Genomic DNA, 16,548 nt, shown 5'->3' on the forward strand with positions numbered 1-16,548 from the left:
GATGAGCAAAAATACAGGCGAACCGTCAAGAGAGAGGACTGATGGAATTAAGGCTGTGTAGGTGTGGAGTACATAACTAATGAGGAAGTATTGAATAGGATTGGGGAGAAGAGAAGTTTGTGGCACAACTTGACTGGAAGAAGGGATCGGTTGGTAGGACATGTGTTGAGGCATCAAGGGATCACCAATTTAGTATTGGAGGGCAGCGTGGAGGGTAAAAATCATAGAGGGAGACCAAGAGATGAATACACTAAGCAGATACAGAAGGATGTAGGTTACAGTAGGTACTGGGAGATGAAGAAGCTTGGACAGGATAGAGTAGCATGGAGAGCTGCATCAAACCAGTCTCAGGACTGAAGACCACAACAACAACAACAACAACAACAGGTGTGGAGTATGGTGGAGGGCGGCCAGTTAGTCTATCGTGGGCTACTTTTCGGATGGTTTGCAGATGCGTGACTTTCGACTGATTGCCTGAAGATATCTGATCCAGACCGGGACGGAGTCTCGGAGGCATACGCGGGCCGCGAGAGCCTCCGCTGTACTAATTAGACAGCGAGTGGAGAGGAGCGGGCGGCGGCCGCGGTCACTGCCCGGCGGTCCGGAGCGCAGGCGGCGCCCTCCGTGTGTGTCTGCGCCTCCGTCCGGCAGGTGGCGTCGCCGCCGCCCCTTATCTGGCGCCGCGGCGCGCCACGCCCGCCTAAGCCGCCACAAATCCCCGCCCGCCGCGCCGGCCAGGCCACTTCCAGCTCGCGAGCCGGCGAAAAACAGCCCCGTATAAATCTCAGATTCGATTCTGACCTCCCCCCCTCCCTCCTCCCTGCTCGCCGCTAGCGCCGTTATTAAATTTGTTCAATTTTCGACGCCATTGCTCCCGCCGTCGCCCGGTTCGCTCGGCCCAGCGTGCCTGCAGTCGCGGCCGCACACACACAACCTGCCGGCGCCGTTCCTCGCGTTAACTGCCCAGCTCACAGCTCAGCTCAGCTCAGCTCAGCTCAGCTCAGCTCGCTGGACCGACCTGCCGCCCCAGTGCTCGTGTCCTCAGTTCAGCGCTAGAGCCAGGTTGCAGTACCCAAGGAAACTGGCACTCGCCCATCACCGTGATTGTGGACGACGTTCTGCTCATCGCCTTGAGACATGAATGAACAAACTTTCGGTTACCTCTATTTGTGTCATCGCAGAGTTAAGACCGCTTACTTCTTGCTTTCTGTATTGCCGCCCATTACAGTGAGGTCTCATCGGTGAACACTAATGAGCTCCAACATGGTCACCACCAGATTAACACCTTCGTGGTCCACCTTTGCAATACAGTAGTGCTGCCATTCCGCGGGCATGGATTCCACAAGTTCTCCGTAGGCGTCCAGGTTTATCTGACACTAGGTGTCTACGCACAGGCCACGTAATTACCAGTAACAGCCGTTCGCCTGGATGACGATATTTCCGGGCACAATCGGCGACCTGATATGACAAGAAACCTGATTCATCCGGCCAGACGACACGTTTCCACTGGCCCAGGATCCAATCTCGATGACACCGCACCCACTGCAATCTTAACGGATATTCTCACCAACTGCGACATAATCGCGTGTACAAACAGTGATCCAATACTGTAAAATACTTTTTTATTCCAGTCTCTGATCACAAATGAATTCTTTAGACGATGACCGGTTTCAGTCTGTAATGACCATCATCAGATCTCTTTTACACCATGTCATAAAGTGATACGGCCATAATGGCATCGTCAAAACATATGCTGATTATATTTATATGTTTTGACGATGCTTTTATGGCCGTAACACTTTACGACATGGTGTAAAAAAGATCTGAAGATGGTCATTGCAGACTGAAACCGGTCATCGTCTAAAGAATTCATTTGCGATCAGAGACTGGAATAAAAAAAGCATTTAACTGATATTGTTGTGGGATGAACATCAGAATACGCACAGGTCATCTGCTGAGGACGCCATTGTTCAACAACTTGCACTGAACAGTGGCCCGGAAAACGTGTGCGTGCACCAGCATTGAACTCTGTCGTCAGGTCTGCCACACATCATTGGTTATTCTAGCTTAGCAGTGCAGGCAAGCATCTGACCTCCAGGTTCTTTCATGAGGCATCGATGTCCGACACCCTGTCGCCCGCTTGTGGTTCCACCGTCCTTCGACCTCTTTCCGTAGTTACTCGTGACACTAGCATACGAACAGCTGTCCAGCTTCGCCGTTCCTCGCTACCGCACCATAAGAATGTACTCTTTGTAAAAGTCACTCACGATTGTGGATTTTCCCATTCTACTCTCTTACAATGCCTTAAATCACTCTACATAATTTCCACTCTTCAGCAACGACTCCCCATTCGTCTGTTTTTTGTTTATACCTAGGTGAGTAACACCCATTTTATTTCGTGAACGGTTCCTGATATTGAACCGAAATTTTTGGCAAGTGATAGAACGCGAAGGGGTACGTACTTTGGCATGTGATAAAGTGTCTTAACTTCTATATCGGTCGAAATATTGAAGCAAGTAGGATTTTTTAAATGAAACATTCTTAACGCCATACGAAACCGCTTGGAGTAACGAGTGCAGTGATTTACGGGGTACGTCACTAACTATTGCCACCTAGAATAACTCAAAAAGTATGATAGGTGCTGAAAAGTTTGTGCGTCAAATGTTGCATGGGGCAACGGGGACCATAAAACGATGTTGATTTTTTGTTGCTAGGAGGGGTCGCGTCAGGGATATGAAGCTCAAACTTTGTTTTTTATAAATGGGGTGCTGCAGTTTGGTATTTATTGTCTCATAGCGGCTATCGAGTCGAATCCACTGATGTGTAACAGTAAGGTCTTTGAAGGTCAACGAAGAACACAAAGGTGGCATTAACGTCGATTTACAGAAGGTGTTCGAAGTGATGACCAATGGTATCAGTGCAGTGCTGCAATCTTTTTATCATCGATTGAGGGGTGTTCCTTATCACTTAAGCATTTATCGAAGCACTTGTTGGGACAGTTCTCCCTCTTATATCGAGCAAATGCTAAATATTCGCCGAATACGGCGTATCCATGTAAACACCATTCGACGGTTTCGCAATACAACACTAATCGAAACGGTAGGACTAGTATCGTCGAATTAAGCGAATGTGAATGATGTATTCCTTCGAAGAACAAGTCGATATGCTTCTCATTTACGGTGAATGCCATCGAAATTCAGTGAGAACCAGAGACTTGTACGCTGAAAGATATCCTCAGCGTACTCACCCTACACGTCGTACTTTTAAATATGTGTATGATAAATTGAGAACAACTGGATCTTTAACGAATCGGAAACATATCCGGCAAAGGAATGTTCCTAACGAGTAAACGGAAATTGGTACTCTTGCCACTGTGGTTCGAGATCCTTATGTTAGTTCGCGTCAAATCGTAAGGGAATCTGGCATGAGCCAGAGTAGTGTTGTTCGTGTTCTACATCGCCATAAATATCATCCTTAACATATCAGTCTCCACCAAGAATTAACTGGTACGGATCGTATGCGTCGCATTGAATTCTGCCGATAGGCTCAACTTCAGATTCAAAGGGATTTATTAATTTCATTTTATTTACTGACGAGGCTACATTCACGAACCATGGAAATATTAATTTGCATAACATGCATGCATTACTGGGCAACTTAAAATCATGTTGGCTGCGGTAAGTTGCACACCAAAATCCGTGGTCAGTGAAAGTATGGTGTGGGATTCCAGAGGACAGAATTATAGGCGCCTGCTTCATCGACTGAATTCCTGCAAGAAACTTTAGGTCTTTTATTGGAAGAAATACCTTTAGGAACAAGGAATAGTGTGTGGTATCAACACGATTGGTGTCCGGCACATTTTTCGCTGATTACTTGCTACGCTTGTGGCTAAAATGAGTTGCAGAGACAATTCCCAAATCGTTGGATTGGACGCGGAGGAGATGGTTCGTGGCCCGCTCGTACGCCAAACTTCATGCCTCTGGACTTTTTTTCTTTTGGGGATCCGTAAAAGACAGTATTTATAACGACGTTCCAACTACACCTGAAGATATGCGAGAGAAAAACTGTCAGAGCATGTGCTTCGATAAGTGCCGAAGGAATACCACTCAATCCATGAAAAGAGAATTGCAGCACTGCACTGATACCAATGGTCTTCATTTCGAACACTTTCTGTAAATGGGCGTTCAAGCCACCTTTGTAACCTTCGTTGACCTTTAAAGATCTTACTGTTACACATCATTGTGTACGTCTCGATATCCAATATCAGAAAATGAGTACAAAACTATAACATCCCGTTTAAAAAAACAAGTTGTCATTCATTTCTCTGACGCGACCCCACCTAGCAAAAAGAACCAGCATCATATTATGGCCCCCGTTGTCCCACACAACTTTTGTCCCACAAACTTTTCAGCTCCTATCATACTTTCGGGGTTATTCTTGGAGGGAATAGTTAGTGACTCACCCTGCAGTGGTTGTTAATGCTGGGGCTGAAACTCTTGGCAAGAAAAGACCCGAGAACTGTGTTAAAATTGGAAAGCAGTGTTGTCAGAATCAGCTACTGCGGTGTAAACACCGCCTAGCAGAACTGTCGTGCGAGGCTTCGTCGTTGTATGCAGCAAGACAGGCGCACGCTACCGTGGTGAAAACTCATTTTCTTTACGACACAGATACAGAGTCAGCTATGATTTTTGTATCTGGAACTGCGGCATCTGGATCATCAAATGGGGCTTAGGAAAACTATTGCAAATGTCTGTACTTTTACAGGTTTTTGTGGGAACGACTATAGATTCGTCAGGCAGTTTTCCACTTAAACCCTCCCGTAGCCACTTTCCTGTCAAATCCGAAATACAAACGCTCGTCATTCATGCTTCGTCATGATAAACAGCCCCACCCAAAGGAAAAAGGAAACTACTATATTAACGTTAACAGATTAAAAAGAAAAGAACTATTTTATCTGTCGTTGCCTAGAGCCGCTGAATGCTTCTTAAAGGTAAATCATGTGTTGTCGGATAAATGGGTCTATAGATATTACTCGAAATACTCGTTAGTCGGGACACACTTTAAATAGACTAAAAGTTTTATTCAGAATGACTGACGACATGTCACAGACTAAATCAATACTCTTCTTAACAAAAAAAATGGTTCAAATGGCTCTGAGCACTATGGGACTCAACATCTTAGGTCATAAGTCCCCTAGAACTTAGAACTACTTAAACCTAACTAACCTAAGGACACCACACACACCCATGCCCGAGGCAGGATTCGAACCTGCGACCGTAGCAGTCCCGCGGTTCCGGACTGCAGCGCCAGAACCGCTAGACCACCGCGGCCGGCTCTTCTTAACAAAAAGTAGCGTTACGTGTTATTTAATCATGTGTTCAAATTGTTTACCATTGACTGCAACACACATTTGCATTAAGCGTCGAGATACATGACCAGATGGAAGAACATGGGATGATTTGCTATTGGATGCTGCGGCGATTGCACAGCGCATATCGTGTGGCTTGTACTTGACGACGACAACGTGAATTCTGAGTTGCCCAGTTGTACATGGTACTTAAATTTACATCACTGTGTTTTCTAAACGCAGCTTTGACGGTAAACAGCACACACAGGGAAAACTTAGTATAGCCTCACAAGCGATCGAGAGGAAACCGACAAAATTCTGAACGATTTCAGAAATCACGTCCTTCGAGTCCTTGATGCGGCGACAAATGATGGGTGGAATTTATGTCGATGCCAGATGAGAATGTCACTCCCCTGGATGATCCGACATTCCTGTGCAATACGTCTCGTGCCACCATTCGCCGTATAAAAGTAGCGTGTCTAACGTCTCATTGATGTACATGACTGCATGCAAGGAATGTGGATCAGAAATGGCTAGCCTGTAGACAACACAGTTCCTGCTAGTTCTGCAGTTCAGACAAGTAAACAATCGAAAGTCTTGATACAGCGACTTAGTCTGGCATGACGTGTTTACAACGCAGTAGCCAATTCAGACGAACTTGCGACGGCCGAAGTGGCCGAGCGGTTCTAGGCGCTTCAGTCTGGAACCGCGCTGCTGCTACGGTCACAGGTTCGAATCCTGCCTCGGGCATGGATGTGTGTGATGTCCTTAGGTTAGTTAGGTTTAATTAGTTCTAAGTTCTAGGCGACTGGTGACTTCAGAAGTAAAGTCGCATAGTGCTCAGAGCTATTTGAACCATTTTGAACGAACTTGCGTTTCAATTTTAGAATATTTCTCGGATTCTTTCGTGAAGAGTTTCAGCCTCAGCATTATCAAGCATTATGTCGTATTCGTCTCTTCAAGCGCTTTCCGATAATCTTAAGAAAGCATATAATTCTATTTTAAAAGAATCATACTTGCTTTAATATCTCGATCGATACAAGAGCTAAGACACTTCGATACACTATCATTTGTCGGAAACCTCGTTTTGATATCTGGAAACGTTCACAAAATAAAAGGGATTTTTACGTGACTCACCATGCATAGTTTCTTATCGCGGCAAGTGCGCTGTTAACTGCTGATATGCCTGAGCCCCCCCCCCCCCCCCTCCTTTCCTCTTCCACCTGCAATACGCCGACGACACCAACTTCCTACCCTACACCCACCTTTCAGGAATCCAAAGGATGTCTTCAATTGCATGTCAACCATTTCACGTCCTGGTGCAACTAATGAATCCTCAAGATCAACCTTTGCAATACCCAGACAATAATCAGAGAACGAATCACTCACTGTTTCTGAACCGTGAATTTACTTTCAAAATCTTTTCTTAAAGATTTTACTTTATTTACTAGCGATTCATAAAGAACATTAACACATTTAATCACACGAGATGATCGTGGAAGTAGTTGCCAGGGAGTAACTGCTGAAAATGAAATTACTTTTAAGAAATGGGAATTTTATTGATAAAAGCCTTTTCAAAACAGATTTAAAATTTATAAGCAGAAAAGCACCCTCGAAATATCAAATTACAATTTTATTTAGATGCAGAAAGAACAATATTGACAGTATGAGCCTTCGGGCTGAGAAGCTTGCCACTCCCTTTCAACACGGCCGTAGTCACGACCGCTCACAACCTCTGAAAGACTACACTGGTGCAAATCTGCAACACACCAGATTACTTTAAACTAAAAATTTTAACAACTCACACAAACACATTAACTATGCACCCCGTAAGAGGGATGGAATTGGTACAAACACTGACACTAAGAAATTATTTGCCACCGAAAGTGCAATTTGTATTTAAAAGGACTCTTACGGTGGGAGGCTGGCCACTTTATAAAAATGACTGTTTAAATGAAACCTATGAAATTCAGATTTACATAAAATGTACAACATTCTCTACATTACACAAATAGCGCCTCGCAAGATGATAGGCAAGATAAAAACATTTTTCAGAAATTCGGCCTTTACATCTAATTCCATAATTTCGTTAACACCGAATCTGACAAACATGACAGAGGCATCTATTAACATACCGCAGACCGACAAACAGACGGACAGACACTAACTGCCGCACAAATGCGAACGGGAGACAGACCAGCAACTGGTGACGCGAGACTGACCCAGCCTCACTCCGACTGACCAACTGCCCCTGACGAGCATATAGCGCCCCTTAAATGCACGTGAACAGGCAGCCTTTCCGCTTTCCCACCAGAGGGAGACACCAAAGCTGCGATTGCCACAGCGGCGCCACCGCCAGAAACGGAGGGCGACTGCTTCACATTACGCGCTGGGGCGCGCTCTTCAAAACAGCAATTTTTACCACGGCTCATTTTCCATTCCCATGACACCATTTATGTCCATTTGGTTAACTAACATACTCCAATGCCTCGGACTAACCCTCAACTGTAAATTAACTTGGAAAGGTTACGCACTAAACACACACGGAAACTCCACAATAGGCTAAAATTATTAACTGGCTGACATTGAATATCTTCAACTTTCTTATATTTCCCGCAAACTCGACACCAATCACCCTATCGTTTCATCCTAGGTTATCAGCCTGGCACTCTGCCTCGCATGTACCAAAACATACGCCCCCGCCATCCCCAAAAATGGACCAAAGTATGAAGATTAGAGTACGAAACAGTCATCTTTTGTATGCCAGTCTGGATGTCGCAACGTGTGTGGCAGAGATTGGTCGCATGCCCTTGTGAAAGTGCGCCAACATCTATCGCAATAACTCTGGGACATGTAGGTTAGGCGGAATGTGCCCACCAACCGTGTGTTCAGCTAGCCGTATGTGAGAAACAGCCTGAAAAACGACACCCTGGCTGCACGGCACCCTGGGCCTCGGAGGGATTTGGCAGGCGCCGGCGCGGCTCCCTGAATCCCGGAAGTGGCGTGCTAACGCGCGTGGCTGTGCGGGTGGGGTCCAGAGAATGAAAAAGCGATCCGGGATGATAGCCCATTTTCTTTAATTGTGTATAATGACGCACATGGATCACTCTCAGCTGGATTTTGATACTGACCACAAGACACTGTCGATAAATTGCAGTTTTCTCTAGCTCGCCCAGAACTTGGAGTCGCCCCAAACAGAACGCTGGGGATCCACCTATCGCTGGGAAGAAACTGAAACAATATAACTGCCGTTTGGAGTCAGCTATTTTATTGTAGTTTATGTACCTGCATACGTCATTTTCAGGTAAAACAGACGAAAACAGTATACTGAAAATTAATAAAGAGCTTTGGTGGAATCCGAGCACCGTTCACGCAATACTTCCAGAAACTGTATCAATGAATGCGATGTTCATCTGCCATTTTTTACTCTTTACAAATTCTTTATGCAGCCACAGATAAGAAACGCCTTAGAGATCAGTCTAGTCGACGGAACGTTTAACACAATATTCCTCCTTCATAGGTCAATCTAGTGCAGGTAGCTCTATTGGTTCTACTTTGAGGTGGTCACAAAACACTGCTGTAGTGAAGCCAGTGGTTGCTGTACGGCGGACAGTTTTGGCGGCGTGAGACATTCCGTGCCGCCCCCCTCCCCCTCTGCCTATCCCCACCGTCTCTGCTACCGCAGGCTGCCCCGTCCTGCCCCCCTGTACCTAGGCTGCCTTAGCTACCACGTCGCACCCCACACCACCACCTCTCATAATGGGATTGTCTTGTATGGATGATTACAACAGGCCATTCAGTGCGATCACTTTAAGAGACGAGGAGCTCCGGCAAAGAGAGGCTGTGGTACCGGAGGGGCGATGGGGAATGGGAAAAGGAGGGGGGAAGCGAAGAGAGAAGGGAAAGGGTCGGAGATGCAGAGGATGAGGCCAGAAGCACACAGGTGCCCTAAAACAGTTCTGCATTCACGGTAATGGCGTGGTACTGCAACGTGCTGTGCGACGTATTATCCAACCCGAAAGCAACCAGTCGTATAACTTGCTCGTACATGAACGAGTCTTCAGTATTTCTCACTTGCCTGATTTCAAAATTTCTATCTGCGTAGTCCCTTGCGAAGAAAAAGAAGTCTTTTCCTCCTGTTCATGATGGAAATGATTATGATTACGGTTTTGTCAGGAGAATGGCCGGGAGAGCGGTGCGGTGCGCTGACCACGTGCCCCTCCGTGTGCGCATCCAGTGAAGCCTGTGGGCTGAGGATGACACGGCGGCCTGTCGGTACCGTTGGACATTCCTGACCTGTTCGGACGGGTTTAGTTTTTATTCTTCCATTGGATCCGTCAACTGCTCTTGGTGCAGCTCTGTAGGAATCAAAATGGTTTCCCAAAACAACGATAGTGTGAGACCTAGCTCGGTCCTTACGTCAACGAGAGCCAGAAACCAGCAGATACGGCGTCCAGGTTAATGTTGTGTTTATTTACTTCTGGAAGGCGTTCGATACAGTTCTGCTGCACTGCCGCTTAATGAACAAAATAAACAAAGACCAGTTGTATGAGTGCATGTAAGAACTCCAAGCAAACACAGCACAACAGGTCATCCTCAATGAAGAGAAATCTTCGGACGTAAATCTAACTTCCGGCCTACCCCGTGGGCGTGTAACATGACCGTTACTTTTCACAATATGTATAAACAGTATAAATTACCTGTTGGACAGCATCGGAAATTCCATGAGGCTTTCCGCGAGTGATGCTGTCGTACACAGAGAAGTCGAAATGTTGGAAAAATGTAGCGAAAGCCATGGAGACATGGAGGGAATCATACAGTTGGAGAGTTGGTCCTCAACATAAAGAAATGTAATGTTTTGGGTATACATTGGCAGAGAGAGACCTATTGTTATATGATTACAGAACAATCGGTAGAAGCAGCCACACCCATAAAATATATAGGAGTACGCATATGGACGGAGGGCGTGCTGAAATTAATACGTCCAGATTTTTTGTGTGATAACCGTTAAAGGTTTTTAAATGAAACGAATGTTATGAACGTTCTACATCTTCATTTTTCGTGTATTCATGTTTATTTCTCACCATAGTCAACCTGGGACATGTCTCCCAACGATAGACCAGTATGTTGACACGGTCACTGTAGAATGTTTGACTTTGTTGACGGAGTGTCTGCCTCACCTCTGGTTGCACCACTTCATCACTATCGAAGTGAAGTCCTCTAAAGTGTTGTTTGAAGTTTTAGAAACAGTTGGATGGGGCCGAGTAGGGAGGGACTGTATTGATGATGATCGATGGCTGTGAGCCCAAGGCGTCGGACTGCTGCAGACGCCGCAAAGATCGTTTGTAGTCTGACGTTGTCATGCTGAAGGACAGGGTGCAGTGAGCCTTCGAATTAGAAACTCGACTACAGCACGCTGTCTCCCACGCACCGAAACACTTACGTCACACAACGCAATGGTACACGCTGCAATTCGGAGCCCCCTAACGCAGAGGGCTGCAAACATGTAGACACGAAGAACAAAGATGTAGAATGTTAACAACGATTGTGGTATTTAAAAAATATTCGAATTTTCGAGTAAAAACTTCGGGGCATTACTTTTCAGCATGCCCTCGCGATCACAGGTAAGGCTGATACCAGAGTGAGATTCACTGGGAAAATCATCAGGAAATGTAGTGCAGAAACAAAGGAAGCGGCTTACGAAACACTCATTCGACCAATACTTGACTGCTGCTCGTCAGTCTGGGATCTGTACTAGTCAGGGTTGCTAGAGGAAATACAGAAGATCCAAAGAAGAGAAGCACGATTCGTTACAGGTGCAATCGGAACGTCCTGCTTCACAGTGTGGTTTATTGTTACAATTCCGACAACGTACGTTCGTAGAAGAATCAACCGACACGTCACTTCCTCCTGCGTACCTTATCTCTCGCGAAAACACCTCGAAGGTAATATCTGAGACATTCGAGCCCACAAAGAGGGTTACCAGGAATCGTTCTGCCCGCGAACCATTCACGATTGGAACAAGAAAGAGGGGGGGGGGGCGTGGTAGGGATGAAGAGTTAGTGGTACACAGAATACCCTCTGCCACACACCGTGAGGTGGCTTATGGAGTACAGACGTAGATGTAGATGTAGAAGTAGAAGAAGAACTAGTGTAATGTGGTTCTTCCAATTTAGGACACTCTGTGTAGACACTCTTAGGTATTTTACGGATGCTGATATTCCCTGTGGTTGATCACCTGTAGTGTGATCGAACTGCAATGGGATTTTTCACCCATTTACGCTCTACACGTTTCATTTATTTTCATTGAGATCAAATGCCTGTCCTCGTTGTCTCGTCTGTAGATTTTTCATATATTTCGGAACAGTTCTGTAGCGTTGCTACTTTCCTGTATACAGCCACATTATTCGCTAACAGCCTAACAGAGCTTCCAACATTATGCAGTCGATCATTTATCATGCCCCTACAATTCTCGCTTGGGATTAATACAAAACTTACCTTTACGTCTGACGACTTTGGCCGGCTGAGAGAGACTCACTGCTTTTGGGAAATAATTAGCCCAGCTCGTATTTTCTGCACTAACCGACTGTCCCGAACTGTATCGAATATCTTCCACAAGTCGAGGAAGACGGAATCAACAATAAACTGGGAGTTCACTAGAGGTGTTTGGTGCCCACAGGGAGATGAAAAGCAATAATGAGCAACCGTCCGATTGCTCATCACTGGGGCGAGTCGTCTAGCTGTCGCCTGACCACAGAAATGAGGTGCCGAGACCGCAAAACGGGATTTACGACTAGGAGACTGTAAAGTGAGCACCATGGCTGGACGCTACCAGACGGTGGTAACCAGAAGAACGTCCTGGAGGTGAAAAGTTTACTAGCCGAGCGCCAGACACACATTGTCGCGTCTACCTGCCAAGTTCATTCCTTTATACTTGCAAACACGCCGCAACACGCCACGTATTTGCCGGTAATGAATTATTTATGAGCGGGCCCGTCTCATAAAACGGGGCAATTTTCCGTCATTTTTAAACTGTTGAGCTAGGCAGTAATTTATTCATAGTTTATCAAAATTGAAGCGTTATTTAGTTAAATCATAAACATCCGCCTGGGTCCCGACCCTCCCAGGGGTGGTCCGGTATCGGGGCTTTTAAAATTCATGTACTCCATTAACTGCACAGGCGACGAGGGTATTTCCCGGATAAACTGCGCTATCGCATCGGCCGCGGGACAATGTAATTTTTTTCAAGACTGTGCCGGCGTCGTAATTTGGAATGTATGACGGCGGAATTTACCATAATGCGGCGGTTTTCACGCTCCGACCGGTCGTTGGCTTGGCCGGCGAAGCTCCACGAAGTTCGTCCCTTTAGGCCGGGATCTGCACGGCTTGCCTCCGTCCGGTGTGTGTTGGTGAACCTTCGGGATCATGTGCGGCCAATTGTTTATAGTTTTAGCCCTCTTCCAAGAAACGAGCTGCAGTCGGGGATGCAGCGGTGCTGGTCTCGGCAGGACTAATGTGAGTACGGATACACGTGCTTGACATTCTGACGAGACTCAGTGCGCATTTACGTCGCCCGGGTGATTCATTTCACCACTTCCAGTTTTAAGTTTAAACGCTTCTCAAACCTACAAATTTTTACGGTTTATCCGTAAAATTTACGGAAATTGCAGCATTTTACGACGTCGCGGACAAAAATTTGAAGCTGTAACATTCGTTAATCACCCCACTTCTGTATAATCGATTGTTCGCGTGGGTCGAAGGCAAGTCTACGATAGTCGATAACTCAGACTTTGATATGATGGGAACTTCTAATCGTGTGCTGTTTGTGTCGTCGTTGAAAGTGAATTTAAAACAGTTCTTCCATGTGAATTTTGTGTGTCGACAGGCTCTGTTCCGCAAATTCTTTGACCACGTGTGGTCTAATTACATTCGTTCCACGTGTGTGTTTTTTACCATGTGCATATTCTTTGTTCACGAGGTTGGCGTCGTCTTCATTTAATGTTTGAGACTTTGTGTGCTTTGACGTGTTTCAATGAAGTGAAGTGTTTGACTGCCTTGAGTGTTTATGTTATAATTTTATGTGACGTTCAGCGATCCGGATTCCTTCCGATGTTTCAGTACGTATCGAGACATTTGTTCTCGGACATTTTCGTACGCTAAATTTCTACTGTAGGATTCGTGAATAAATCCAACAAGAAGCAGTACGTCCAGACATTTAAAGAATCATATTCTGTTGATTTTCCGTGCATACTAAACTCATAAAGTGGTCTTCTTCCTCCTGCGTTGTCTGTATGTTTGACATAAAATATGACTGTCAGTATTGTGAGACAAATTGGTTATACAACTGAGGATAATTTCGGTGTGGTTCATCTTCGAAAAGTATGAGATGTTTTTAACTAATCAGTTGTACCTTAAATCCTGTATGACGGTTAATAACCGATGCCTATAGATGACTAATGGGACAATAAACAGTCATTTAAAATTGATTTTATAGGCAACGGCCTTGCCGCAGTGGATACACCGGTTCCCGTCAGATCACCGAAGTTAAGCGCTGTGGGGAGTGGCCGGCAGTTGGATGGGTGACCATCCGGGTGGCCACGTGCTGTTGCCATTTTTCGGGGTGCACTCAGCCTCGGGATGTCAACTGAGGAGCTACTCGACCGAATACCACTACGGTCGCAGGTTCGAATCCTGCTTCGGGCATGGATGTGTGTGATGTCCTTAGGTTATTTAGGTTTAAGTAGTTCTAAGTTCTAGGGGACTGATGACCTCAGATGTTAAGTCCCATAGTGCTCAGAGCAATTTGAACCATTTTTTGACTTTTGTCCGTAGGTATTAATGCCTGAAGCAGCTGCATCAGGCCGGGGTATAGCCCTAACCTCTTATGTTAGACATCGTGCGTTGATGATCGTATCACTTCGAAATCTCTGGCAGCCTTAAGCAGCGGTTTTGTGGCACCCCTTTGCAAAAGCCTGCCGCGCCTTGTCCAAGTAGGCGACTGACACGCACACGGGCGAACTGCCCCCTCTTTATGGACAACACTGCCTGTTTCAATAAATGACGTATGACGAGCCCGAATAGTTGGCCGGGACGATGGTTGCCTTCCACACCGCGTTTGGAAGTTCTTTTGCACTTGGGTATCGAACGTCATCTGAATGAACCAGACCACACATATTGAGCTTTCTCCTGTGTCGTCCACATTTTATCAGGTTTTAAAGTTCGCTTTTGCGTCTAAACTGAGCCGCCTGCAAGGTAAAAGACCTTTATCAGTTATCACATGTTGAAAACCATTTGTTAATATCTGGTATTAAGCTGACAATATAATTTTGTGGACACCCTGTATTATAGGCCTCCCAGCTCCAAAGTGATACCATTTTCTCGAGAGTCTGCAAGCGTTATTCCCGTTGATGTTAACGTAGGTCACAAGTGCGTGCAGGTATCGGTTGTCACGGACGGAACGCCGAGACCACCGTGTCCTGGCTTCCTGCGTGGCTGCTGAAGAGGTAGCAGCTGTGTGTGCCCCCTTCGGCGGGGGACGGACCCTCAACGTTAACCGTGAGTGCAGTGAGTAGCAAGAAAGTGTTTTTATTACGATCAGTTACAAAAGCACAACTGCGTGGATGTTACAGAAGTGAATGCTACAGCAGTGTTCCCATCCACTGCGCCTGTTAACCATAACTGCAGCGTGTTTTGGATTGCAGTGTTAGGTATACGGGGGAACATGAAAAAGTAAAAGTTATGCATGCCATGCAGTGCTAGGACCATTGTGCAACGGGAGTGCCACATTGCCAGAATGTTGCGGCTTATCTGCTGACACAGTTCCATTGCAGTATGGATAAAAGGGACATCACAGCGTGTGACGCAGCGACTGCAGACTGGTTCCAAATCGGAAAATTGACATCGGTGCACAGTGCTGTTCAAATGGTTCAAATGGCTCTGAGCACTATGGGACTCAACATCTTAAGTCATAAGTCCCCTAGAACTTAGAACTACTTAAACCTAACTAACCTAAGGACATCACACACACCCATGCCCGAGGCAGGATTCGAACCTGCAACCGTAGCAGTCCCGCGGTTCCGGACTGCAGCGCCAGAACCGCACGGCCACCGCGGCCGGCACACAGTACTGTTAAGAACAAGAGACGTCCAGTATTAAGAAAAAGGCACTGTTTTACTGCACGGCGGTACAACAACCCACAGGCGCTCGCAACACGAGCTTTGCTTTTCAGTGGGGGTTCCGAAGCACCCGCCATTTTCGGCAAGCTGAAAGGACGTCTGATGGAAAGAGGTTGCCCACCGATAAGGACATTCACACAGCTGTTATCGCATAGCTCCGTGACCGAATAGTGGACTCCTGCCGTCGAGGAATACTCGACGACTTCTAGAGCCTTACGACCGTCGTGCACAGACACTTGATGACAGTGCTGAAAAGCAGTGTTATGTCAGTGACTTTCAACTATAAAGCAGCAATCGATGAAACTTACTTGATCAGCCGTAGTAGTGTGTAATTTAGGTTCTGATGTCTTTGGTTCAAATGGCTCTGAGCTCTATGGGACTTAACTTCTGAGGTCATCAGTCCCCTAGAACTTAGAACTACTTAAACCTAACTAACCTAAGGACATCACACACATCCATGCCCGAGGCAGGATTCGAACCTGCGACCATAGCGGTCGCGCGGTTCCAGTCTGAAGCGCCTAGAACCGCTCGGCCACCCCGGCCGGCTTTTGATGTCTTCTACTATCAGTAATATGAGAGTCGCTTCTCATGATCAGCGTTTTCTTTTGGCCTATGTCAAGATTAACGGTCATTTGCTCATGAGACAAGGGGGTAACAGCCCCATATTTATGTTTCAGATAATATATTTCTCTACGTTAATATTCAACAGTGATTTTGAGTACAGTGGAGCCAAAGTTAACTTCAGTATTACTGTGCGGCCCTGGATTATATCTGTAACATTCATGCCGATTGCCCCAGTCCGTTAGCCACGGTCATGAACTAAATTTAGGCTGCTTCATCTTTTTATTTCACACGATCGGAAAACAAATAGGGAGTTTAGAAGTGTCACCAACGAGAGATGGTGATAACAGAGGTAGTTGTGGAGGACATACGTTGCCATATGTAATTTTATTTATGTTCGCATCAGGCTTATGTCTCTTGACGTTATTTTATTCGTCTTTACGCAGCCGCTGGGCTAAGACATTT

The 16,548-nt window shown here is 46.0% G+C and overlaps 1 long non-coding RNA gene and 1 pseudogene across 1 annotated transcript in view; both read left to right on the plus strand.

Moving 5' to 3' along the window:
* Positions 1 to 16,548, plus strand: part of LOC126095037 (uncharacterized) — a 783,099-nt gene that overhangs the window by 395,480 nt on the left and 371,071 nt on the right. The gene's annotated exons all lie outside the window — the stretch shown is intronic.
* Positions 13,841 to 13,958, plus strand: LOC126095894 (5S ribosomal RNA; annotated as a pseudogene).

The sequence above is a fragment of the Schistocerca cancellata genome, chromosome 8 (genome assembly GCF_023864275.1).
Source record: "Schistocerca cancellata isolate TAMUIC-IGC-003103 chromosome 8, iqSchCanc2.1, whole genome shotgun sequence".
Classification (NCBI taxonomy): Eukaryota; Metazoa; Arthropoda; class Insecta; order Orthoptera; family Acrididae; genus Schistocerca; species Schistocerca cancellata.